Source organism: Oncorhynchus clarkii, chromosome 16 (assembly GCF_045791955.1).
Source record: "Oncorhynchus clarkii lewisi isolate Uvic-CL-2024 chromosome 16, UVic_Ocla_1.0, whole genome shotgun sequence".
Classification (NCBI taxonomy): domain Eukaryota; kingdom Metazoa; phylum Chordata; class Actinopteri; order Salmoniformes; family Salmonidae; genus Oncorhynchus; species Oncorhynchus clarkii.
Window position 1 is genome coordinate 25798311 of NC_092162.1, and position 14235 is coordinate 25812545.

The following is a 14235-nucleotide window of genomic DNA, read 5'->3' on the forward strand; positions in this document are numbered from 1 at the left end:
ATGCTGAATGAACTGTTTCGCTGCCAGACAAGACTCTGCTGATAGCCAGGTGTAGCTAAGGATTCACTCCATGGTGCTGAAAAGAAAGCTCTGCTGTTGGGACAGCTAGAGTTGAAGTCAGAAGTTTACATTAGGTTGGAGTCATTAAAACTTGTTTTTCAACCACTCCATAAATTTCTTGTTAACAAACTATAGTTTTGGCAAGTTGGTTAGGACATATACTTTCTGCATGACAAGTAATTTTCCCAACAATTGTTAACAGGCAGATTATTTCACATATAATTCACTGTATCACAATTCCAATGGGTCAGATGTTTACATACACTAAATTGACTGTGCCTTTAAACAGCTTGGAAAATTCCAGAAAATTATGTCATGGCTTTAGAAGCTTCCGATAGGCTAATTGACCTAATTTGAGTCAATTGGAGGTGTACATGTGGATGTATTTCAAGGCCTACCTTCAAACTCAGTGCCTAATTCTCTTCATGGGAAAATCAAAAAGAAATCAGCCAAGACATCAGAAAAAAAATTGTAGACCTCCACAAGTCTGGTTCATCCTTGGGAGCAATTTCCAAATGCCTGAAGGTACCACGTTCATCTGTACAAACAATAGTACGCAAGTATAAACACCATGGTACCACGCAGCCGTCATACCGCTCAGGAAGGAGACGCGTTCTGTCTCCTAGGGATGAACGTACTATGGTGCGAAAAGTGCAAATCAATTTCAGAAGAACAGCAAAGGACCTTGTCAAGATGCTGGAGGAAACAGGTACAAAAGTAAATATATCCACAGTAAAACAAGTCCTATATCGACATAACCTGAAAGGCCGCTCAGCAAGGAAGAAGCCACTATACCTCAACAGTCAGGCCTACATTATATTCACTGTGTTTATGCAAGTTTTTGGGAACATAAAATGCATCAATATAATGCTACTTAGTGAAAAGAACACATGTGGGATCTAGCTAATGATTAGCTCAACAGGCTAAATGCAGATATGCTGAAGCATGGGGATGCCCATTTATAGCCACTATGGTGCTATCAGTTGGGTTACAGGTGATAAAGTGTATTGCTAATAACATAGCTGATAATATGGACCATGCATAGTAAAACTGGGCCACATGGACAAAAATCCATGTCGAGATGAATTGTCTGAATTGATGTGACAACGATACGTTTATAACATTAATGTTCACCAGTTCTTTGTGTTATCCTTAACTTCTACTGCACTGAACACAACAGGCAACAATTATGAAGATTTTACTGAGTTACAGTTCATAAGGAAATCAGTCAATTGAAATAACTTTATGGCCCTAATCTATGAATTTGACATGACTGGTAATACAGATATGCATCGGTTGGTCACAGACACCTTAATTTTGTATTTTTTTTAAGTAGGGACGTGGATAAAAAAAAACAATCAGTATCTGGTGTGACCACCATTTGCCTCATGCAGCGCGACACATCTCCTTCGCATAGAGTTGAGCAGGTGATTGTGGCCTACGGAATGGTTTGCCACTCCTCTTCAATGGCTGTGCGAAGTTGCTGGATATTTGCAGGAACTGGAACACTGCCGTACACATCAATCCAGAGTATCCCAAACATGCTCACTGGGTGACAGACCATGGAAGAATTGGGACATTTTCAGCTTCCAGGGGCTGTGTACAGATCCTTGCGACATGGGGCCGTGCATTATCATGCTGAAACATGAGATGATGACGGCAGATGAATTGCACGACAATGGGCCTCAGGATCTCATCAAGGTATCTCTAAATTCAAATTGCCGTCGCTAAAATTCAATTGTGTTCGTTGTCCATAGCTTATGCCTGCCCATACCATAACCCCACCATGGGGCACTATGTTCACAACATTGACATCATGCAAACCGCTCACCCCCACAACGCCATACAATGTCTCCCCTCCCATCTGCCCGGTACAGTTGAAACCGGGATTTGTCCGTGTAGAGCATTCTTTTCTCCAGCGTGCCAGCGGTCATCGAAGGTGAGCATTTGCCTACTGAAGTCAGTTACGACACAGAACTGCAGTCAGGTCAAGACCCCGGTGAGGACGAAGAGCACGCAGATGAGCTTCCCTGAGAGGGTATCTGACAGTTTGTGCAGAAATTCTTCGGTTGTGCAAACCCACAGTTTCATTGGCTGTCTGGTCTCCCACGATCCCACAGGTGAAAAAGCCAGATATAGTGGTCTTAGGCTGGCGTGGTTACACATGGTCTGCGGTTGTGAGGCCAGTTGGGCATACTGCCAAATTCTATAAAACAACATTTGAAGTGACCTATGGTAGAGAAATTAACATTAAAATGATCTGGAAACAGCTCTGGTGGACAGTCACCATGTCAATTGCACACTCCCTCAACACTGGAGACATCTGTGGCATTGTCCCCAGAACCAAGCTTCTCAATCCTGAGCGTCTCAGAGGAAACACTGGTCTATCGCCAATGCATCAGTCATTAAAGACTGCACTAAGTCACAGACAAAACCTTAAAACAATAATTGGGAAATTCCACACCAGGAAGGCCAGGAAATAGTTTTGGTATCTCAGATTGTTCTGGATATTTTCACATATAAACTTAATAGGGAGGTAGGATGTTTGATATGCTTTTTATATTTAACACTATCCATTTTTTGTTAGACCCTTTTTAAACCTATACATGCCTCCTACATTAAACGTACATGATACAGACATCTTGGTGTTATTATACTTCTAATAGTGTGCTCTAAAATATGTTTAGATTATTGAATACATTAAAGTAAAATTTATTTCGTAGTCAATATTAATATGAATCTCAAAAGAACCCTTTGAGTTAAATTTGTTTAAATATATTGTTTTAAAACATACTCTACAAGTAGGCTACATAAACCTTCCAAGGTGGGTGCTGTGATACTTTTGAAGTTAAGATCAGTTTTATGAGCACCACCAACACAGTGAATGGGAGAATGTACTTGAAGGAAACTTCCTCTGCTGGTGATTTGCTGAACGTGATTGATTAATGACCTATAATGTCAATTTCTATAATGGGTCAAATCTTCAAAAGTAGCAGAGCACCCACTCTGGAAATTTGACGTGTTTGAAGTAGAGGTTGACCGATAGTGATTTTTCAATGCTGATACCGATTATTGGAGGACCAAATATATGACAAATATGACAATTAAAACAATACTGGAAAAAATATATATTTTTATTTTAACTTAATACATAGTCTCAAATAAATAATGAAACATGTTCAATTTGGTTTAAATAATGAGAAAACAGTGTTGGAGAAGTAAAAGTGCAATATGTGCCATGTAAAAAAGCTAACGTTTAAGTTCCTTGCTCAGAACATGAGAAAGCTGGTGGTTCCTGAGTCTTCAATATTCCCAGTTAAGAAGTTTTAGGTTGTAGTTATTATAGGACCATTTCTCTCTATACCATTTGCATTTCATATACCTTTGACTATTGGATGTTCTCATAGGCACTATAGTATTCCCAGCTTAATCTCGGGGGTTGATAGGCTTGAAGTCATAAACAGCGCTGTGCCTCAAGCGTTGCTAAGAGCTACTGTTTGAATGAATGCTTACGAGCCTGCTGCTGCCTTCTACCGCTCAGTCAGACTTCTCTAACAAATCATATACTTAATTCTAATAAAATAAACGCAGAAATACGAGCCTTAGGTCATTAATACGGTCAAATCCGTAAACTATCATTTCGAAAACGTTTATTCTTTCAGTGAAATACGGAACCATTCCGTATTTTATCGTAAGGGTGGCAACCCTAAGTCTAAATATTACTGTTACATTGCACAACCTTCAATGTCATGTCATAATTATGTAAAATTCTGGCAAATTAATTACGGTCTTTGTTAGGAAGAAATGGTCTTCACACAGTTTGCAATGAGCCAGGCGGCCCAAACTGCTGCATATACACCGACTGCTTGCACTGAACGCAAAAAAAAGTGACACAATTTCCCTAGTTAATATTGCCTGCTAACGTGAATTTCTTTTAACTAAATATATAAAACATATTTTTGTATTGATTAAGAAGGCATTGGTGTTTATGATTAGGTACATTACTGCAACGATTCTGCTTTGTTTGCGAGTGGGCTTTTGTTAAATCATTACCGGTTTGGCTGTGATTCGTTGATAAATTAACAGGCACCGCAATAATTATATGCAACACAGAACAAGCTAGTTAACCATGTGTAGTTCACTAGTGATTGTGAAGATTGATTGTTTTTATAAGATAAGTTTAATGCTAGCTAGCAACTTACCGTGGCTCATTGCAGCCACAAGGTCCTTTTGATGCTGCACACGCGTAACAGGTGGTCAGCCTGCCACGCAGTCTCCTCGTGGATTGCAATGTAATCGGCGTACAAAGGCCGATTACTGAGTGTTATGAAAACTTGAAAATTGTCCCTAATTAAATCGGCCATGCCTCTAGTTTGAAGAGTATATTACTCCAAACAATATCTCTAAAAATAAGCTAAATCAAAAAGTATACTTTTGAGATATTCATTATGTTGAATAAATGAATGTGAATTTTTTTTTTTCAGAATCTAGACATACTCCCTATTTTAGAGCACACTATAAGGATTATAATGACACCAAAATGTAGTTTGTATCATGTGCTGTTATCAGATCATAGGGTGTTACAAGAGGCAGGTTTAATAGGGGCATAAAATGGTCACTTTCCACATGTGGAATTGCCCAATTGGTACAGGGACCAGAAATCGATAGCCCAGTCCACATTGGACCTCTATGGGAGACATTTTATATTCTGCCCCTTATCCTAGGACTCATCCTTTCCTAAAAATTTAATCTCAGAAAACATTTGAACTGTTCATTTTTTTTAAACTGCGATCATCTGGACTCTCTTTCATCCCTGACTTTGCGCAATTGTACTTCCTCACACAAATCCCATCACCTTTACCAAGCAAAGGAGGTTATGGGGAGGTGGAAGGGAGATTAATTCATACAGTGCATTCGGAAGGTATTCAAACCCCTTGACTTTTCCCACATTTTGTTACGTTACGGCCTTATTCTAAAATGTATTATATCGTTTTTTATCCCCCCCTCTTCAATCTACACACAATACCTCATAATGACAAAGCAAAAACAGATTTAGAAATTTTAGCAAAATTGGAAAACCTGTAAATATACATTTACATAAGTATTCAGACCCAATACGCAGTACTTTGTTGAAGCGCCTTTGGCAGCGATTACAGCCTCGTGACTTCTTGGGTATGACGATAAAATCTTGCCACATCTGTATTTGGGGAGTTTCTCCCATTCTTCTCTGCAGATCCTCTCAAGCTCTGCCAGGTTGGATGGGGAGTGTCGCTACACAGCTATTTTCAGGTCTCTCCAGAGATGTTTGATTGGGTTCAAGTCCGGGCTCTGGCTGGTCCACTCAAGGACATTCAGACTGCTGTGTCTACCTAGTCTCCCAGTCCCTGAAAAACATCCCACAGCATGACGCTGCTGCCACTACGCTTCACCATAGGGATGGTGCCAGGTTTCCTCCAGACGTGACGCTTGGCATTCAAGCCAAAGAGTACACACTTGGTTTCATCAGACCAGAGAATCTTGTTTATCATGGTCTGAGATAGAGGTCAATGATTATGATTTTTCAACGCCGATACCGATTATTGGAGGACCAAAAAAGCTGATACCGATTAATCTGCCAATTTTTATTTATTTGTAATAATGACAGTTAAAACAATACTAATGAACACTTATTTTAACTTAATATAATACATCAATAAAATCAATTTAGCCTCAAATAAATAATGAAACATGTTCAATATGGTTTATAAATAATGCAAAAACAAAGTGTTGGAGAAGAAAGTAAAAGTGCAATATGTGCTATGTAAGAAAGCTAACGTTTCAGTTCCTTGCTCAGAACATGAGAACATATGAAAGCTGGTGGTTCCTTTTAACATGAGTCTTCAATATTGCCAGGTAAGAAGTTTTAGGTTGTAGTTATTGTAGGACTATTTCCCTCTATATCATTTGTATTTCATTAACCTTTGACTATTGGATGTTCTTATAGGCACTTTAGTATTGCCAGTGTAACAGTATAGCTTCCGTCCCTCTCCTCGCTCCTCCCTGGGCTCAAACCAGAAACACAACGACAACAGCCACCATCGAAGCAGCGTTACCCATGCAGAGCAAGGGGAACAACTACTAGAAGGCTCAGAGCGAGTGACGTTTGAAACGCTATTAGCACGCACTAACTAGCTAGCCATTTCACTTCGGTTACACCAGCCTCATCTTGGGAGTTGATAGGCTTGAAGTCATACACAGCTCAATGCTTGACGCACAACAAAGAGCTGCTGGCAAAATGCACGAAAGTGCTGTTTGAATTAATGTTTACGCGCCTGCTTCTGTCTACCACCGCTCAGTCAGATACTTAGATACTTGTATGCTCAGTCAGATTATATGCAAAGCAGGACACGCTAGATAATATCTAGTAATATCATCAACCATGTGTAGTTAACTAGTGATTATGATTGATTGTTTTTTATAAGATAAGTTTAATGCTAGCTAGCAACTTACCTAGGCTTACTGCATTCGCGTAACAGGCAGTCTCATTGTGGAGTGCAACGAGAGAGAGGCAGGTCGTTATTGCGTTGGACTAGTTAACTGTAAGGTTGCAAGATTGGATCCCCCGAGCTGACAAGGTGAAAATCTGTCGTTCTGCCCCTGAACGAGGCAGTTAAACCACCGTTCCTAGGCCGTCATTGAGAATAAGAATATGTTCTAAACTGACATGCCTGGTTAAATAAAGGTATTCAAATATATATATATAATATATATTTTTTTTTTTAAACGGCAAATCGGGGCCCAAAAATACAGATTTCCGATTGTTATGAAAACTTGAAATCGGCCCTAATCGGTCGACCTCTAGTCAGAGTCCTTTAGGTGCCTTTTTGTCAAATTCCAAGCGGGCTGTCATGTGCCTTTCCCTGAGGAGTAGCTTCCGTCTGGCCACTCTACCATAAAGGCTGGATTGGTGGAGTACTGCTGAGATGGTGGTTCTCACCATCTCCACAGAGGTGGTCACTCTGTTCTTGAACAACTCCCTGACCAAGGCACTTCTCCCCCTATTGCGCAGTTTGGCCGAGTGGCCAGCTCTAAGAAGAGTCTTGGTGGTTCCAAACTTCTTCCATTGAAGAATGATGGAGGCCACTGTGTTCTTAGGGACCTTCAATGCTACAGAAATGTTTTGGTACCCTTCCCCGGATCTGTGCCTCGATATCCTGTCTCGGAGCTCTACAGACAATTCTTTCGAGCTCATGGCTTGGTTTTTGCTCTGACATGCACGGCCAACTGTGGAACCTTATATAGACAGGTGTGTGCCTTTCCAAATCATGTCCAATCAATTGAATTAACTACAGGTGGACTCCAATCAAGTTGTAGAAAGCTCAAGGATGATCAATGGAAACAAGATGCACCTGAGCTCAATTTTGAGTCTCATAGCAAAGTCTGAATATTTATGTAAATAAGGTTAAAAAAAATATATATATATATACATACATTCCTAAAAATCTGTTTTCACTTTGTCATTATGGGGTATTGTTTATAGATTGATGAGAAAAAATATTTAATCAATTTTAGAATAAGGCTGTAACGTAACAAAATGTAGAAAAAGTCAAGGGGTCTGAATACTTTCCGAATCCACTGTATCTAATGTCTCCAGTCTCCAGTGATGCTATTACTAACAGTGCAGCTGCACCAAGAGGTTACACAGGTAAATCCATTTGAATTCAATCACTTTTTGACAGCATCCCTTTGGATTTAAACAAAAACTTTCCATACATGGTTTCCCATGGAGGAAGTAGTCAGAAAGTGATGATTTGGACCCAAATACCAAAACAAATACCAAAACATTCAGGAGATATAGGTTTCTTAGAAAATTTTTACAATTTACATTAAAGCTTATAAAAAAGTATCTAAAAACGTGTAAACGCCAATTTAGCTGGAACACCATTGAAATTTAAATGGACTTCTAATTACTACCACAAATATGGCCACTGGACCATACACCGTTGAATGTCAACTTAAATAGACATGTCAATTTTATTATCTATATTTTTCAATGTTTGCAATAGTTTTCCTATGGAAGACAGTATGATTTAATACAGATATTCCCAATCAAGCCAACATCATCTGATGTGTGGACCTCCAACCATCTTTGTGGTACCATTTGAAAGTTGTTTAAATTGTATTCCCATTTTAGTAAATATATCAGCCAAAACATGACACCCACCCTGCATTGAAGAGCATGTATCTCAACCAATGGCAGGCACAACCCAAAACCCTCAGATGATGTAAAATAGGGTCCAAGCTACAACATTTGCGAATATGAAGAAAAAATAGTTTTTGTGTAATATAATTTATGTTTAAGGTAATATATCTTTTAAAATGATACCAATCACAATCATTCAAGACATGGATGTCTCATGGTATAGTGGGGTATGCACAATACACTAAGTGTACAAAACATTAGGAACAGCTTCCTAATATTGCGTTGCACCCCCTTTTGCCCAGAGAACCGCCTCAATTCAATGGGGCATGGACTCTACAAGGTGCCAAGTGTTCCACAGGGATGCTGGCCCATGCTGACTCCAAATGTTTCGCACAGTTGTTTCAAGTTGGCTGGATGTTCTTTGGGTGGTGGGTCATTCTTGATAAACACAAGAAACTGTTGAGCATGAAAAACCCAGCAGTGTTGCATGTTCCAGTGCACCTGGCACCTACTACCATACCCCGTTCAAAGGCATGTACACCTTTTGTCTTGCCCATTCACCCTCTGAATGGCACACATACACAATCAAGGCTTGAATATCATTATTTAACCCATCCATCTACACTGATTGCTTTCAGCTCTCACCTGGTCAATCTGTCGTGGAACGAGCAGGTGTCCCAAATGTTTTGTATACTCAGTGTGGCCACCATCATTATCTCTCGATCTAAATGTTTTGGCATTTGGAGCTACCGGCTTAATTTGTCCCTTCATTTGGGGACTGTGGGCAGTTTGTCATATTGAGCTGTATACACTGTCTGGTCTAGGAAGTTAGAGAAGAAAATGTGTCATTGGGGAATATGGGTCCAAAAGATCAGTTAATTTCTAAATGTCATTATCAAGATGGAATGTTTCATGTCAATCTACTGCACTAACTAAGCCGCTACTATTGTTCTTGTGAGGTGCAATGCAGTACCTAACTGCACAATGGATGCAGGCTGGTACTACCTAATAGGTAGCTAGCTAAGTGCTAACCCTACTTTGGGTTGATGGATTAGCCAGACAGCTCCCGACTTGTGTTGTGGACGAACATATGCCATAAACTTTTCCTACAGATGTAATTTCATGTTGGCTAATGCACATGCCATTCTGCCTGTTTGAAATTGGCAAGTTGAAGATGTTGATTTTAACACAATACAGACAGTATAGCTGAGAAGGGAACGTTTTCAGGAAATTTAGCTAACGTTAGGTACATGGCCAGCTAACGAACGACCTAACGTTAGGCTCATAGCTAGCTAACAATACTTGAACGCCAAACCAAAGCTTTGGATGGATGGGTGGGTGGCTAGCTAGCTAACGTTACGGATGACTAACACAAACTTGAAGAGCAAGTTAGCTAACGTTAGCTAATTGTGCTAGCCATATTTGTCGATACGTCAACAGTTAAAAATAAAGTACCTTGCTGACGAACTACAACATGGCGAAATTAGTTTTCATGCATTTGAAACTCATGAGATGTTAACATGTATAACTTGGCTAACAAATAGCTGCGGTACATTTAATTAGCCCATTTTAAACCCCATACAGTTTGCTAGCCAGTAAGTTGGTGCCAGCTAACTAGCGGCGGTAGCTAACGTTAACTTCAAATTCCCATACTAACGTAGCTACTGATTGCAACTCATTGTTTATTTTAGGAAATGGCAACATTGTTTTTAATTTCATAACGACAAAGATATTAATTCATATTTCCATTAAATCTGTGTAACAATCTGTCTTGTTAGCTACATTTTCGGTAAACTCACCTTTTAACTGGCTGTATTTGCGCAGATCTTATGTTATTAACGTTAGCTGCTGCAACATCGACAAGATTCGATCATTGGATTTCAGCCAAAGCTATTTGCATGCACAGCGCTATCTACTGTTTTGGAGTGGAAGTCCGAGGACTTTGCAACCAGGCCCTAATGTCCATGTTCAGGACCAAAAAAATAGTACAAGTTTACAGTGTTGATTGATTGAAGCACCAAGTTGCACTTTGAATTTGCTGAAAATGAATCAACATTTCAGGTTTTGGTATACACTAACATTTGGGAGTCAGTGTTTATACTTAATTGGACCAATTTATCTTAATTCAATCTGCAGATTTGGTGGGCTATTCCTTCACTTTAATTACAATGCCCCAAGATTAAAGCACTAAGAGAGGCTGATATGGGTGTATTTAATTTGCACATGGATTAGAATTAATAGCAGCATCTCCCCTCTGTGGACACTCAATTACTCAAATGTTAATGTTCAAGGTTAGCAACCAACTAAGCCTCAGGAGACTGAAAAGATTTGGCACGGGCCATATGATCCTCAAAATGTTATACAGCTGCACCATCAAGAGCATCTTGACTGGCCGCATCACTGCTTGGTGCAGACGGTCCAGTACATCACTATGGCCAAGCTCCCTTCCATTCAGGACCTCTATATTAGGCAGTGTCAAAGGAAGGCCCAAAAAATTGCCAATTACTTCAGGCACCCAAGCTGTAGACTGTTCACTCTCCTACCGTCCAGAAAGTGGTACCAGAGCATCGGCTCTCAGACCAACAGGCTCCGAGACAGCTTCTACTCCCAAGCCATAAGACTGCTAAATAGTTATTTAAATATGAACACATACACACATACTTTCATAATCATCATATGCTGCTGCTACTCTGTTCTTTATTTTACTCTTATTATTATCTATCCTGATGTCTAGTCACTTTACTCTGCAAATAAAATTGTATTTGATTTAAGCTGCATCTATGCTGATGGACTCCTGAGTGGCACCGCGGTCTAAGGCACTGCATCTCAGTGCAAGAGGCGGCACTACAGTACCTGGTTCGGATCCAAGCTGTATCACATCCGGCTGTGATTGCGAGTCCCATAGGGCGGCGCACAATTGGCCCAGCGTTGTCGGCGTTCGGCCAGTGTAGGCCGTCATTGTAAATAAGAATATGTTCTTAACTCACTTGCCTAGTTAAATAAAGATTCAACAAAATTATTTTAAAAAATATATAATTATTTCATTGTGGCCATTAGAATTCAAGCCCTGCACAATCTTGTGAAAATTACAAATCAAATTTTATTGGTCACGTACACATGGTTAGCAGATGTTATTGCGAGTGTAGTGAAATGCTTATGCCTCTAGATCCGACAGTGCAGCAGTATCTAACAGGTAATATCAAACAATTCCACAACAAAACATAATACACACAATCTAGTAAAGGAATGGGATGATAATATATATACTACCATTCAAAAGTTTGGGGTCACTTAGAAATGTCCTTGTTTTTGAAAGAAAAGCCCATTAAAATAACATCAAATTGATCAGAAATACAGTGTAGACATTGTTAATGTTGTAAATGACTATTGTAGCTGGAAATGGCAGATATTTTATGGAATATCTACATAGGCATACAGAGTCCCATCACTCTTGTGTTCCAATGGCACGTTGTGTTAGCTAATCCAAGTTTATAATTTTAAAAGGCTAATTGATCATAAGAAAACCCTTTTGCAATTATGTTAGCAAAGCTGAAAACTGTTGTGCTGATTAAAGAATTAATAAAACTGGCCTTCTTCGTACTAGTTTAGTACCTGGAGCATCAGCATTTGTGGATTCCATTACAGGCTCAAAATGTCCAGAAACAAAGACCTTTCTTTTGCAACTCGTCCGTCTATTCTTGTTCTGAGATGGGAAGTCTATTTCATGCGAGAAATTGCCAAGAAACTGAAGATCTCAGACAACGCTGTGTACAACTCCCTTCACAGAACAGCGCAAACTGGCGCTAACCAGAATAGAAAGAGTGGGAGACCCCGGTGCACATCTGAGCATGAGGACATTAGAGTGTCTAGTTTGAGAAACAGGCGCCTCACAAGTTCTCAACTGGAAGCTTCATTAAATAGTACTCACAAAACACCAGCCTCAACGTCAACAGTGAAGTAGCGACTCCGGGATGTTCTTCTAGGCAGAGTTCCTCTCTCTAGTGTCTGTGTTCTTTTGACCATCTTAATCTTTTATTTTTATTGGCCAGTCTGAGATGTGGCTTTTTCTTTACAACTCTGCCTAGAAGGCCAGCATCCCAGAGTCGCCTTTTCGCTGTTGAGGTTGATGTTTTGCAGGATTGTTACAGGGATATAGTCATTTAGTTCAGTTACCTTCGCTATCTTGGGAACAGGAACAATGGTGGCCATCTTGAAGCATGTGGGGACAGCAGACTGGAATAGGAATTGATTGAATATGTCCATAAACACACCAGCCAGCTGGTCTGCGCATGCTCTGAGGACGTGGCTAGGGATGCCGTCTGGGCCGGCAGCCTTGTAAGGGTTAACACGTATAAATGTGTTACTCACGTCGGTCATGGAGAAGGTGAGCCCACAGTCTTTGGTAACGGGCCGTGTTGGTGGCACTGTATTGTCCTCAAAGTGTGCAAAGAAGTTGTTTAACTTGTCTGGGAGCAAAGCGTTGATGTCCGCAACTGGGCTGGTTTTCTTTTTGTAGTCCGTGATTGTCTGTAGACCCTGCCACATACATCTCATATTTGAGCCGTTGAATTGCGACTCCACTTTGTCTCTACACTGACGCTTTGCTTGTTTGATTGCCTTACGGAGGGAATAACTACACTGTTTCCAGTCGCCTTGCCATGATTAAATGCGGTGGTAAGTGCTTTCAGTTTTGCGTGAATTCTGCCATCAATCCACAGTTTCTGGTTAGGGAAGGTTTTAATAGTCACAGTGGGTACAACATCTCCTATACACTTCCTTATGAACTCGCTCACCGAGTCAGCGTATATGTCAATGTTATTGTCTGAGGCTACCCGGAACATATCCCAGTCCATGTGATCGAAGCAATCTTGAAGCGTGGAATCCGATTGGTCAGACCAGCGTTGGATAGACCTAAGCACGGGTGCTTCCTGTTTTCGTTTCTGCCTATAGGAGCGGAGCAACAAGATAGAGTCATGGTCAGATTTGCCGAAAGGAGGGCTGGGTAGGGCCTTGTAAGCATCGCAGAAGTTAGAGTAGCAGTGGTCGAGTGTGTTACTCACTCGTGTACTGCAATCAATATGCTGATAGAATTTAGCTAGCCTTGTTCTCAGATTAGCTTTGATAAAATCCCCAGCTACAATAAATGTAGCCTCAGGATATATGGTCTCCAGTTTGCATAAAGTCCAGTGAAGTTCCTTGTAGGCTGTATTGTTATCCTCTTGCGGGGGGATATACACGGCTGTGATGATAACCGAGGAGAGTTCTCTTGGGAGATAATACGGTCTGCATTTTATTGAGGAATTCTAGGTCAGGTGAACAAAAGGACTTGAGTTCTTGTATGTTGTTACAATTACACCATGAGTCGTTAATCATGAAACATACAACCCCGCCCTTCTTCTTACCAGAGAGATGTTTGTTCCTGTCGGCGCGATGCACTGAAAATCCCATTGGCTGTATGGACTCCGACAGCATGTCCCCAGCTAGCCATGTCTCCTTGAAACAGAGTATGTTAGAATCCCACATATCTCTTTGGAAAGCAACTCTTGCCCTAATTTCTACGACTTTGTTAACTAGGGACTGGACATTAGCGAGTCATATACTCTGAAGCGGTGGGTGGTGTGTGCGCATCCAAAGCCTCACTAGAAGACCGCTCCGGCATCCTCTTCTCCGACGGTTTTGTTTTGGGTTGGCCTCTGGATTCAGTTCAAACGCCCTGGTAGGTGCAGACAAAGGATCCGCTTTGGGAAAGTCATATTCCTAGTAGTAGTGCTGGTAAGTTGACGTCTCTCTGATATCCAATAGTTCTTCCCGGCTGTATGTACTAACACTTAAGGTTTTCTGGGCTAACAATGTAAGAAATACTACATAAAAAAACAAAATACTTCACAGTTTCCTAAGGGCTTGAAGCGAAGCTGCCATCTCTATCGGCGCCATCTTGAAGAAGACCTTTGTTTGTTTGGTGATTTTACCCTAGTTTCACACTGTAGGTCATT

The 14235-nt window shown here is 40.5% G+C and overlaps 1 protein-coding gene across 1 annotated transcript in view; it reads right to left on the minus strand.

Moving 5' to 3' along the window:
* The window catches only part of LOC139368256 (speckle-type POZ protein), a 35399-nt gene extending 25271 nt beyond the window's left edge, over positions 1 to 10128 (minus strand). Inside the window, exon 1 of the mRNA XM_071106968.1 lies at positions 10042 to 10128. The gene's annotated coding sequence lies outside the window, so the exon portion shown is untranslated. The remainder of the gene's footprint in view (positions 1 to 10041) is intronic.
* Positions 10129 to 14235: the final 4107 nt, after the last annotated feature.